General features: G+C 40.0%; 1 protein-coding gene across 2 annotated transcripts in view; it reads right to left on the bottom strand.

The window, feature by feature from the left end:
• The window catches only part of PTPRD (protein tyrosine phosphatase receptor type D), a 2,533,682-nt gene that overhangs the window by 1,674,500 nt on the left and 846,397 nt on the right, over positions 1 to 12,785 (bottom strand). Inside the window, exon 6 of one of the 2 annotated variants that reach the window (XM_086415146.1) lies at positions 3,599 to 3,766. The exons of the other annotated variant lie outside the window; for it this stretch is intronic. The gene's annotated coding sequence lies outside the window, so the exon portion shown is untranslated. The remainder of the gene's footprint in view (positions 1 to 3,598; positions 3,767 to 12,785) is intronic. 2 annotated transcript variants of the gene reach the window in all.

The raw sequence follows: 12,785 nt of genomic DNA, 5'->3' as shown, positions 1-12,785 counted from the left end.
TCTAAGAAACTGACAACACTGTCCAGCAGTGTGTCAGAAGTGCCTCTTACCAGCAAGTTCTGTGGTTCTAAAGTTTTCTCTATTTGAAAATTATTGCCTTTACTGGTTATCTTAGTCTTTTTGATTCACAAGTGTTCTGACCAACGAGAATGATACTCAAAGAGCCGTATCTTAGGAATTGCATAAAATAGCTTTACTGACACAGATATATCAATTCTTTTGCACTCAGCTTTCTTCACAGTCCAACTCTCACATCCATACATGACCACTGGAAAAACCATAGCCTTGACTAGATGGACCTTTGTTGGCAAAGTAATGGCTCTGCTTTTCAATATGCTATTTAGGTCGGTCATAACTTTTCTTCCAAGGAGTAAGCATCTTTTAATTTCATGGCTGCAGTCACCATCTGCAGTGATTTTGGAACCCCAAAAAATAAAGTCTGACACTGTTTCCCCATCTATTTCCCATGAAGTGATGGGACCAGATGCCATGATCTTTGTTTTCTGAATGTTGAGCTTTAAGCCAACTTTTTCACTCTCAATTTTCACTTGCATCAAGAGGCTTTTTAGTTCCTCTTCACTTTCTGCCATAAGAGTGGTGTCATCTGCATATCTGAAGTTATTGATATTTCTCCAAGCAATCTTGATTCCAATTTGTGCTTCTTCCAGCCCAGCGTTTCTCATGATGTACTCTGCATATAATTTAAATAAGCAGGGTGACAATATACAGCCTTGGTGTACTCCTTTTCCTATTTGGAACCAGTCTGTTGTTCCATGTCCAGTTCTAACTGTTGCTTCCTGACCTGCATACAGGTTTCTCAAGAGGCAGGTCAGGTGGGTCTGGTATTCCCATCTCTTTCAGAATTGTCCACGGTTTCTTGTGATCCACACAGTCAAAGGCTTTGGCATAGTCAATAAAGCAGAAATAGATGTTTTTCTGGAACTCTCTTGCTTTTTCCATGATCCAGCAGATGTTGGCAATTTGATCTCTGGTTCCTCTGCCTTTTCTAAAACCAGCTTGAACATCTGGAAGTTCATGGTTCACGTATTGCTGAAGCCTGGCTTGGAGAATTTTGAGCATTACTTTACTAGTGTGTGAGATGAATACAATTGTGAGGTAGTTTGAGCATTCTTTGGCATTGCCTTTCTTTGGGACTGGAATGAAAACTGACCTTTTCCAGTCCTGTGGCCACTGCTGAGTTTTCCAAATTTGTTGGCATATTGAGTGCAGCACTTTCACAGCATCATCTTTCAGGATTTGAAATAGCTCAACTGGAATTCCATCACCTCCACTAGCTTTGCTCATAGTGATACTTTCTAAGGCCCACTTGACTTCACATTCCATGATGTGAAGACCTAAGTTGGACTGTGAAGAAAGCTGAGCGCCAAAGAATTGATGCTTTTGAACTGTGGTGTTGGAGAAGACTCTTGAGAATCCCTTGGACTGCAAGGAGATCCAACCAGTCCATTCTGTAGGAGATCAGCCCTGGGATTTCCTTGGAAGAAATGATGCTAAAGCTGAAACTCTAGTACTTTGGCCACCTCATGAGAAGAGTTGACTCATTGGAAAAGACTCTGATGCTGGGAGGGGTTGGGGGCAGGAGGAGAAAGGGACGACAGAGGATGAGATGGCTGGATGGCATCACTGACTTGATGGACCTGAGTCTGAGTGAACTCCGGGAGTTGGTGATGGACAGGGAGGCCTGGCGTGCTATGATTCATGGGGTCGCAAAGAGTCGGACACAACTGAGTGACTGAACTGAACACAGAGATATAGTTTAAATAAAAGATCTCATATCTTTAACCTGAAATTGCTGCTGTAAAAACACAGGGGTGGGGAGAGGAGTCTTGGAGAAGGAAGTGCCAATGGGAGGGATATAAATTGTGGCCAGAGAACTGAGTGGCATGATGTTACAACATTGTGTGTTGTAGAGACAATTCTACAAGGTGACCCTGACAGTTCTCCCATTGAAAACTGGGGTGTATATTCCCTGTCCTTTGAATCTAGGCAAACTTGTCACACTCATGTACCAATCTAGTGAGGGAGTGACACTGATTGACTTTTGTGGCTAGGTGAGAAAAGGCACACAGCCTCTACTTTGTTTGTTGGAATATAAGCTGGAATCTAAGTCACCATATAAGGTGCCCAGCAGCCCTGAGCTACCAGGCTTCAAGGAAGCCCAAATGAGCCCATATGGAGATGCCACACTGGCAAACCTGTAGACCACCTGACCAGAGGGAGGCCTGCCCAGCACTCAGTTGCTCTAGCTCCTCTAACTTGAATCCACACACTGTCTTCAAGCACATCCCAAATATCTGATCCACAAAACCAGTGAGATAACCAAGAGATGACCAAACAAGTCCCTTCTCTTAAACCCTGAAAACAAGAAAACACTGGATTCAGTTATTTACATATTGGTGGTAACTTAGTTCTTAGACTTTTACCTTTCTCTAGTAAGTCTTCCCTGAATATTATAGCTGACCTGGGTGTTCAGTCCACCTTATCCACCAACATCAAACAAGTTTTTCCTCAAGATTACTGTACTAAGTATTATTTACACACCTTTCAGTTTTTCCTACTGAGACAGGAAATCCTCAAGGGAAAAAAACCTGAGGAATTCATGTGTCCTGCAATGAAAAGCACAAAGGACACATAATTGGTGATGACTATAAGCCATCACTGTTATGTGAATGAAAGATATTTATTTGAAAACTCTTAATTTTGTACAACAAAAAGAGGGTCTTGTTCCCTTTAAGTGATATGCACCCTTACAACACAAACAGAAGAGCAGTTTGTTTGTTTAACACTATTAGACCTTTACTATAATTCTTAGTTCCACAGAACAGTGACCTGAGAGGTTAAATTCATATGAGAAAGTGTAATATGTGATACATAATATCATATATTGTGATGACTAGACATTTGGAAGGAACAAGAAGTTGACCTTATGGTAAACCCTGTGGTAGAGGGGCAGAACAAGGTTGGCTGTTCAGCTTCCTGCAGGAGAGCAGGAGGGGAGGACACCAAGGTGACCGCATCTGAGTACTGACCTCACAAGTATACTGAGTCAAACCCGAAGACTCAGCGGGCGGTACGCGTGGTGGTACTGAAATGGTTTCTGAAGAGATGTAGCTTCTACCACCTCAAAAACATTTCTCGGAAAATAGAAAAATTAGGAAAATGTAAGTGCTCCCTACAGGACTAGAAAGTTTTACTAGTAGAGGAAGGTAAAGGAGACAATACTTTTGAAATGTCCCTAAGTACCATCACTCAATTGACAATATTTTATGGAACATCTACTCTGCTGTCTGAGGGAGTATGGCTATAGGGGCAAATGAGACACACATGCCCCATGGTTCATGGAGGTTTACTTCTAATAGAACAAGACAAACAAGAAACTAATAAAATAGGATAAATTCAGATGACATAAGTGCTATAAATGAAAATGACAACTGGCAAAGGGTAAGACAATGGTTGGGGGAAACGTATACCCTGGGAAGGCTAGGGGTGAAGGAGTAAACAGGTTGCTTACCCGCCCCATCCACTCCATGCACTCTCAGGTTCTAATGGAAAATCCCATATCTTGCCACGTACTTACATTCCCATACCCCCACAGGAGAAGGGGAGGGCATGAACACTGCTCAGAGGCACTCTGGAGACATCCGTTGGGGTGACAAATCACTCACAATTGAAACATAGATGCTTCCAAGAAAGATTCTCCTGTTTGATGAAGAGAGTCTCATGAAGAAAGTCCTTGATCATTGTTCTGTGAGCACAAGATGTACAGAGCTACTGCAGTCATTTTGTCATATGATGGGGAAAGCAATGAATATTGCAAAAAAGCCACCCCCAGGTCTTGATTTCATTGTGCTAAAACTGAATCTTGGATCACTGACATCAGTACATCTCTTGTAGGACAGAGATACTCATTGTTTAAGCCACATTTAAAATGCTTGTAACCTGAAATATGCTAATGTATTAGTTTGTTAGGGTTGCCATAAAGAAGCACCACGAAGCTTCAACAACATAAAATTGTCTCAGTGTTCTGGAAACTCTAAGTGTGAAATCAACGTGTCTTAAAGATTGGTTCTTTCTGAGGGCTGTGAGGGGAAAAATCTGTTTCAGGTCTTTGGTTTAAGATGCCCGTTTGTCCTCTCTGTCTTCCATCTTCTTTCTTTTATGGGTAATTCTATGTTTAAATCTTCTCTTTTTATAAAAACACCAGTTACATTGAATTCGGGTCTGCTTCTAGTGACCTCATTTTAACTTCATTATCTCTGCAAAGACACTCTCTTCAAAAGTCACATTTCTAGGTACAGAGAATAAGGACTTCAGCATATGAATTTTGAAGAGACACAATTCAACTCATAAACCTAATACATACAGAAGTTTTCACTGAGGCAGAAAGAAGAGGAATGCAGAAGCAGCAGATTTGCATCACACATTTGGGTGAGGACTATCATGAACCCAGAGAAGTACAAATGCCAAGGCTCTGCATTGGTGATTGAGTAAGAGTTCAGTTGCATATGTGTACTAGTGATTGACCTATTGCTTCCCAGACCCAAATGTATATTCCATTGCCTATTCTGATAACTGAACTGAACTCTGAATAATTCTCCTTTGCCAATTGGTACACTGCTGATTTTGCTTTGTCAGTAGAGGGTGCTGGAAGCACCTGGCAGGATGCAGAGCTTCTCTTTTTACATCCAGTGTTCTCTTCTCATCAAGTTGCTACATGGTATAGGATCTCTGCAGGGTCAGGTTCCTGAAGTGGGTTAAGTCTCTGCCCTACTGTTAATAGTCTCCTAAGGAACCCCAAAGTGTGAATTAACTGCAATTCTGGACTTGGTAACATGACTATATTCTTTCAATGAGGCCTGGATCTCAATCCTAGGGGTTGAGTTATTTTAGATTGGATTCTTTCTTGGATGTTCTATGTCATCCCTAAAGGCAGTGACTACTCTATATATGCTATTCCTGAATTCTTTAGAGAATTATATGTTCCCACTAGGTAATCACCATTACTATAATCTTGTTATGATCAATCATTTTTATATTAAATTTATCCTGCTGAAATTCTGTGTGATTACTGCCTCCTGATTGGGCCCTGACTCACCCGGTATGACAGAAATTATTCACAACATCATCACAAGAAGTAGAAAGGATCACACTCTAGGAAGGGCTCAAAGAATGACTCCCAGAATAATGCTGTGGACTATCCCACAGAGAAGCAACTATTATAGCCTAGCGAGGAGTAATTAGGAAGCTGCTTGTGCATTTTACAGGAACATTTCTGCTTAGCTTCACCCCAAGGGAGAGGAAGCAGATCATGTCTCTAAAAAAAAAATACTGTGTTTTTTTTAGGTGGCCATACAGCGTAATACATTTCCTTGGTGGCCCAGACAGTAAAGAATCTGGCTGCAATGCCAGAGACCTTGGTTTGATCCCTGGGTCAGGGAGATTCCCTGGAGAAGGGAATGGCTACACACTGCAGTATTCTTGCCTGGAGAATTCCATGAACAGAGGAGCCTGGTGGGCTCCATGGGGGCTCCATGAGTCCATGGGGTTGCAAAGAGTTGGACACAACTGAGTGACTCTTTCACTTTTCACAAAAGTAACACACACCTTGAACATTGCTGATACTCCTTCCCCTTGTGTCATCTAACTCCAAATGTGAGTGTTACATGAGAATATCTGAGCAGTTGAATCTAAAAAACAGTGAGTTTTTGGACATCACATCTGTATTACCAGGCAGTAAGTCGTAGAAAGGAAAAAGATTAATTGGAAATGCCAGCTGATTTTGTTCCTTCCCAGAAACTTCCATGGCAGTCAGTGTCTTTGATTACATCTCACTGACTGGGTCATATGGCCATGACTTGTCCAGCTGCTGGAAAAAGAAAGCGTGGAGGGAGTAGAGTCACCAACCAATGGTATATGCCCACCTGTGTGTATGTGTCCTGCTCTCTTCTCCAAAGCAACCCCAACTGAGCTTTCACAGTAGAGTGGGGACTGGGATGAGGTAAATTTTGCATGAAAAAGGTCATACATTCTCCATTATGTTAGACTTTTGGGTCTTAAAAAATAAAGTGAAATTGTTAATCATTCAGTCATGTCCAACTCTTTGGGACCCCATGGACTGTATCTCATCAGGCTTCTCTGTCCAATGGGATTCTCCAGGCAAGAATACTGGATTGGGTAGCCATTCCCTTTTCCAGTGGATCTTCCCGATCCAGGGATTGAACCCATGTCTCCTGCTTCCCTGGTGGCTCAGAAGATAAAGCATCTGCCTGCAATGCAGGAGACCCGGGTTCGATCCCTGGGTTGGGAAGATCCCCTGGAGAAGGAAATGGCAATCCACTCCAGTATTCTTGCCTGGAGAATCCCATGGACAGAGGAGCCTGGCGGGCTACAGTCCACGGGGTGGCAAAGAGTCGGACACTTCACTCCTGCACTGCAGGCATATTCTTTATCATCTGAGCCACCAGGGAAGCCCCCTCTGGACCAAAACAAAACAAAACAAACAAAGAGCAAAGAGATAATGCTTAGATTTAAAGTACTGCTTAGATTTAAAGTAATAAATGGCATAAGGAAAACATTTAACTTTTTAAGCAGAGACACAGTTTCCTGTGAGGACTGTGAGCTATTTGTCACTTAGCACATAGAGAAAGCAATTACTAATACATAAGCTTTTATTTCTTCTTTCATATAAATGCTATTGTACTTGGTTCTGCAGCTTTTCAGCTTAATAGTATATACAACCTTACTTTCTTGACAACACATTCACACTTACATACTTATCTTAGAAGACTGATACAGATCTACTTATCAATTAGATTTTGATGGTCATTTATAAAGAAACTTTTCTATTGAGACTTCTTAACTCAGGTCACTGGTCAAATATATAGTAATACATATTTTAAATAAAGAAAAAATTAGATGTTTTAATAACTGTGTGTTTGGCTTTGTGTCACAGGTACATGAAACCTACATGAAAGGCTAAATACTAAGTACATATGACTGGAAAAGTTAATAGCTTTTGAGTCACACATTTAAATTTTCATTAATGTATAATATACATAACTCCAGTTCTTTTTCACTAAGCAAGAGTTCTGTAAATTTAGTTTAAAAATTAAAAAATTTACCCCATAATTTTATAATTTATTACCAACTTCTAATGCTAGATGGAAAATAAAAATGACCTTTTTATCTCTATTTTATCAGATATAATAGACTGAGAGGAGACTAAACTGAAATTTACTTTTAAGCACCTTTATTTATAAATTGATTCATATAATAAGCATTTATGGAGTGACTACCATGTACCAGGCGCTGTACATAAACAAGTAAATAAATAAAATGTATTTTAGGTGACATGGTTAAGTTCAATGGAAAAAAGAAATGAATTAGTAAAAGAGTCATGGAGTAAATGAGAGAGGGATGAATAACTAAATAGTCATGAAAGGCCTCACTGAGATGACCTTTGAGCTAGAGAAGGGGAAGGAGCACATTAAGTTGGCATTTTTGGAAGAGGAACAGTCATGCATGGGGTCGTAGGGGCAATTTGTGCACAGCAAATGCAAAACCCTGAAATACATGTGCACTTGCTCTGCACCAAGAACAAGAGGTCTCCAGCACAGTGAGCCAGAGGGAAGTAGAAGTAAAGGAAGTAGAGGAAGTCAATATATCCAATATAGAAGTGAAATAATGCAGAACACAGTGAGCACTTGTAATGACACTGGTCATTACTCTAAGTGAGATGGGAAGGGACTGAAGTAGTTTAAGCAGAGTTATGACATGATTCCACTGTCTGCTGATCAAAGATAGGCTTTGATAGGGAGTGGGGGTGGACAGAGAGACAGAGAAAGTACATTAGGAGGAGACTGTTATCATAATGAAGTGGTTACCATAACCAGGCTAAAGAAAATAGTGGCTTGCCTATGGAAATATCAGCAGAGGGGTTGAGAAGGGATACCATACTGGACAAAATTTAACCATAATACTAAGATATAAATATTAGTTTTGAGATATGAGAGGAAAGGAGTCAAGTCTGCTTTAGTCAGAACAAATAGAAGGATTGCTTACATTTGGAAAAATCAGACAAGGGTATTAGACCAGAAATTCAGTATAGGCAGGGTCCCTGCAGACTTGGGACAGGAGAGTCAGGCCTCGTAAAAAAAAAAAAGAAAAAACAAAACAAAAAAAAAAAAAAGAAAGAAATTCAGTATGAGTCTTGATAAACTTGAAGTACTCATTCAACATCCAAGTAGATATGCTGAGCAGGCAGTTGAAGGTAAGAATATGAAGTTCAGGGTTGAGTTTCTAGTTAAAGACATACATTTGGGGAATATCAGCATACATACTATATTTAGAGTTAGGAGACAAAATAAGTCATTGCAGATAAGTTTTGAGATTAGATAAGTCACTGCAGGTAGTGTTGGTAATGCCTATTATGTGTCAGTCATTCTGTTAATCCTCACACCAATTTTGCAATGAAACTGAGACTGAGAGATTAAATAAATTTCCACAGTCACATAGTTAATAAGCAGAAGATGTAGTAGTCAGTTTAAGGTGTGCCTGAAATTAACACCTACTCTTTCCTGCAGCATAGACACACTGCATTTCTTGCTCTGAATGTACCACATTTATCTCCTACCTGGCTGCAGAAAAGTCACTAGTATTTAGGTCTATAAACCACCAACCAGTGATGGTTGACTGAACTGCCTTCTGCTATACCAACTCACTGAACTCTTGTTCAATTTTTGGAAATGTTAGCATCCTGTCTCTCCAATTCCCTCCAAACATTACCACCCTTGCTTAGAGATAACTTGAAATAATTACCTACTCCTTCACTAAGGGAAACTATCATAATCTAGATATATATTTTAATACATGGGCAGTATTATTGGAAATTTATAGTGAATAGCAATTTAAAAGAGAACTCAGCTGACTAAATTGTACAATATCAGTTCTTCTCCAGAGTTTCTACATAATAAGGGTTGGGTAGCAAAGGTATTTGTTTATATTCATGTATTACTTGTGTTTCTTGCATATATAAAAGAATGTAGATATATCTGTCTTAATAAATGCACTTATGGAAACATTGCTACTTTGAAATTTTTATCACCACTATTTGAGTTTATAAAAATTTAAGACATAATTATTAGTTTATGCAAAAAAAAATATCTTGGTAATATAAAGTAATATAGGAAGTTCATCAAAAGCTTCAGTTCAGTTCACTCACTCAGTCATGTCCGACTCTTTGTGACCCCATGAATCACAGCACGCCAGGCCTCCCTGTCCATCATCAATTCCTGGACTTTACCCAAACTCATGTCCTTCGAGTAGGTGATGCCATCCAGCCATCTCATCCTCTGTCGTCCCCTTCTCTTGCCCACAATCCGTCCCAGCAGGGTCTTTTCCAATGAGTCAACTCTTCACAGGAGGTGGCCAAAGTATTGGAGTTTCAGCTTTAGCATCAGTCCTTCCAATGAACACCCAGGACTGATCTCCTTTAGAATGGACTGATTGGATCTCCTTGCAGTCCAAGGGACTCTCAAGAGTCTTCTCCAACATCACAGTTCAAAAGTATCAATTCTCTGGGGCTCAGCTTTCTTCACAGTCCAACTCTCACATCCATACATGACCACTGGAAAAACCATAGCCTCGACTAGATGGACCTTTGTTGGCAAAGTAATGTGTCTGCCTTTTATACTATCTAGGTTGGTCATAACTTTTCTTCCAAGGAGTAAGCGTCTTTTAATTTCATGGCTGCAGTCACCATCTGCAGTGATTTTGGAGCCCAGAAAAATAAAGTCTGATACTGTTTCCACTGTTTCCCCATCTATTTCCCATGAAGTGATGGGACCAGATGCCCTGATCTTTGTTTTCTGAATGTTGAGCTTTATGCCAACTTTTTCACTCTCCACTTTCACTTTCATCAAGAGGCTTTTGAGTTCCTCTTCACTTTCTGCCATAAGGGTGGTATCATCTGCATATCTGAAGTTATGGGTATTTCTCCCGGCAATCTTGACTCCAGCTTGTGCTTCTTACAGCCCAGCGTTTCTCATAGTGAACTCTGCATATAAGTTAAATAAGCAGGGTGACAATACACAGCCTTGGTGTACTCCTTTTCCTATTTGGAACCAGTCTGTTGTTCCATGTCCAGTTCTAACTGTTGCTTCCTGACCTGCATATACGTTTCTCAAGAGGCAGGTCAGGTGGTCTGGTATTCCCATCTCTTTCAGAATTTTCCACAGTTTATTGTGATCCACACAGTCAAAGGCTTTGGCATAGTCAACAAAGCAGAAATAGATGTTTTTCTGGAACTCTCTTGCTTTTTTGATGATCCAGTGGATGTTGGCAATTTGATCTCTGGTTCATCTGCCTTCTCTAAAACCAGCTTGAACATCTCAAGTTCATGGTTCATGTATTACTGAGGCCTGGCTTGGAGAATTTTGAGCACTACTTTACTAGCGTGTGAGATGAGTTCATTATGTGGTAGTTTGAGCATTCTTTGGCATTGCCTTTCTTCATAAGCTTATAGATATTTAATTATATAGGCATAAATGAAAACATTATGAAAAGATGGGTGATAAATCATGGTTATAAATGTTATTTAAAATGTAAACTTTCATAGAAAGAGTATAATTCTGTATTTCAATTTAAAAAAAAAGAAAATTATATACCATTGTAGGTAGCTGCTAAACTGGAATAGATTAGTGCATGTTAATATGAGCCATGACATGCAGGACAACCCAAGATGGACAGGTCATGGTGGAGAGTTCTGACAAAAATGGTCCATTGGAGAAGGGAATGGAAAACCACTTCAGTATTCTTCCCTTGAGAATCCCATGAAGAATATGAAAAGGCAAACGAATGGACACTGAATGATGATCTCACCGACTTGGTATGTGCCCAATATGCTACTGGAGATCAGTGGAGAAATAACTTCAGAAAGAATGAAGAGATGGAGCCAAAGCAAAAAAAAAAACACCCAGTTTTGGATGTGACTGGTGATGGAAGAAAGTCTGATGCTATAAAAAGCAAGACCGCATAGGGACCTGGAATGTTAGGTCCATGAATCAAGGCAAATTAGAAGTGATCAAACAGGAGACAGCAAGAGTGAACAGTGACATTTTAGGAATCAGCAAAATAAAACTAATCTCAAAAATATACAAGCAACTCCTACAGCTCAACTCCAGAAAAATAAATGACCCAATCAAAATTGGGCCAAAGAACTAAATAGACATTTCTCCAAAGAAAACATACAGATGGCTAACAAACACATGAAAAGATGCTCAACATCACTCATTATCAGAGAAATGCAAATCAAAACCACTATGAGGTACCATTTCACACCAGTCAGAATGGCTGCGATCCAAAAGTCTACAAGCAATAAATGCTGGAGAGGGTGTGGAGAAAAGGGAACTCTCTTACACTGTTGGTGGGAATGCAAACTAGTACAGCCACTATGGAGAACAGTGTGGAGATTCCTTAAAAAACTGGAAATAGAACTGCCTTATGACCCAGCAATCCCACTACTGGGCATACACACTGAGGAAACCAGAAGGGAAAGAGACACGTGTACCCCAGTGTTCACTGCAGCATTATTTATAGTAGCCAGGACATGGAAGCAACCTAGATGCCCGTCAGCAGATGAATGGATAAGAAAGCTGTGGTACATATATACAATGGAGTATTACTCAGCCATTAAAAAGAATACATTTCAATCAGTTCTAATGAGGTGGATGAAACTGGAACCTATTACACAGAGTGAAGTAAGCCAGAAAGAAAAACACCAATACAGTATACTAATGCATATATATGGAATTTAGAAAGATGGTAACAATAGCCCTGTGTACGAGACAGCAAAAGAGACACTGATGTATAGATCAGTCTTATGGACTCTGTGGGAGAGGGAGAGGGTGGGGAGATTTGGGAGAATGGCATTGAAACATGTATAATATCATGTATGAAACAAGTTGCCAGTCTAGGTTCGATGCATGATACTGGATGCTTGGGGCTGGTGCACTGGGACAATCCAGAGGGAGGGTATGGGGAGGGAGGAGGGAGAAGGGTTCAGGATGGGGAACACAGGTATATCTGTGGCAGATTCATTTTGATATTTGGCAAAACTAATACAATATTGTAAAGTTTAAAAATAAAATAAAATTTTAAAAAATAAATAAATAAATAAAATAAAATGGGCTGGAATGGGTGAATTTAATTCAGATGACCATGATATCTACCACTGTGGGGAAGAATCCCTTAGAAGAAGTGGAGTAGCCATCTTGGCCAAGAAAAGAGTCCATAATGCAGTCCGTGGATACAATCTCAAAAATGACAGAATGATCTCTGTTCATTTCAAAGGCAAACCATTCAATATCACAGTAATTCAAGTTTATGCCCTGATCAGTAATACTGAAGAAGCTGAAGCTGAATGGTTCTATGAAGACCTACAAGACCTTCTAAAACTAACACCCAAGAAAAATGTCCTTTTCATTACAGGGGCCTGGAATGCAAAAGTAGGAAGTCAAGAGATACCTGGAGTAACAGGCAAATCTGTCCTTGGAGTACAAAATGAAGCAGGTCAAAGTCCAATAGAGTTTTGCCAAGAGAAGACACTGGTCATAGCAAACACCCTCTTACAATAATATAAGAGAAGACTCTACAGATGGACATCACCAGAGGGTCAATACTGAAATTAGACTGATTATATTCTTTGCAACCAAAAATGGAGGGGAGGAGCCAAGATGGCAGAGGAGTAGGACGGGGAGAACACTTTC

This window comes from Bos grunniens, chromosome 8 (assembly GCF_055505025.1).
Source record: "Bos grunniens cultivar Pamir isolate PY7600 chromosome 8, Bosgru_T2T1.0, whole genome shotgun sequence".
In the NCBI taxonomy this organism is placed as follows: domain Eukaryota; kingdom Metazoa; phylum Chordata; class Mammalia; order Artiodactyla; family Bovidae; genus Bos; species Bos grunniens.
The sequence above is the reverse complement of the archived record's forward strand: the minus strand, read 5'-3'. Positions and strand labels throughout refer to the sequence as shown.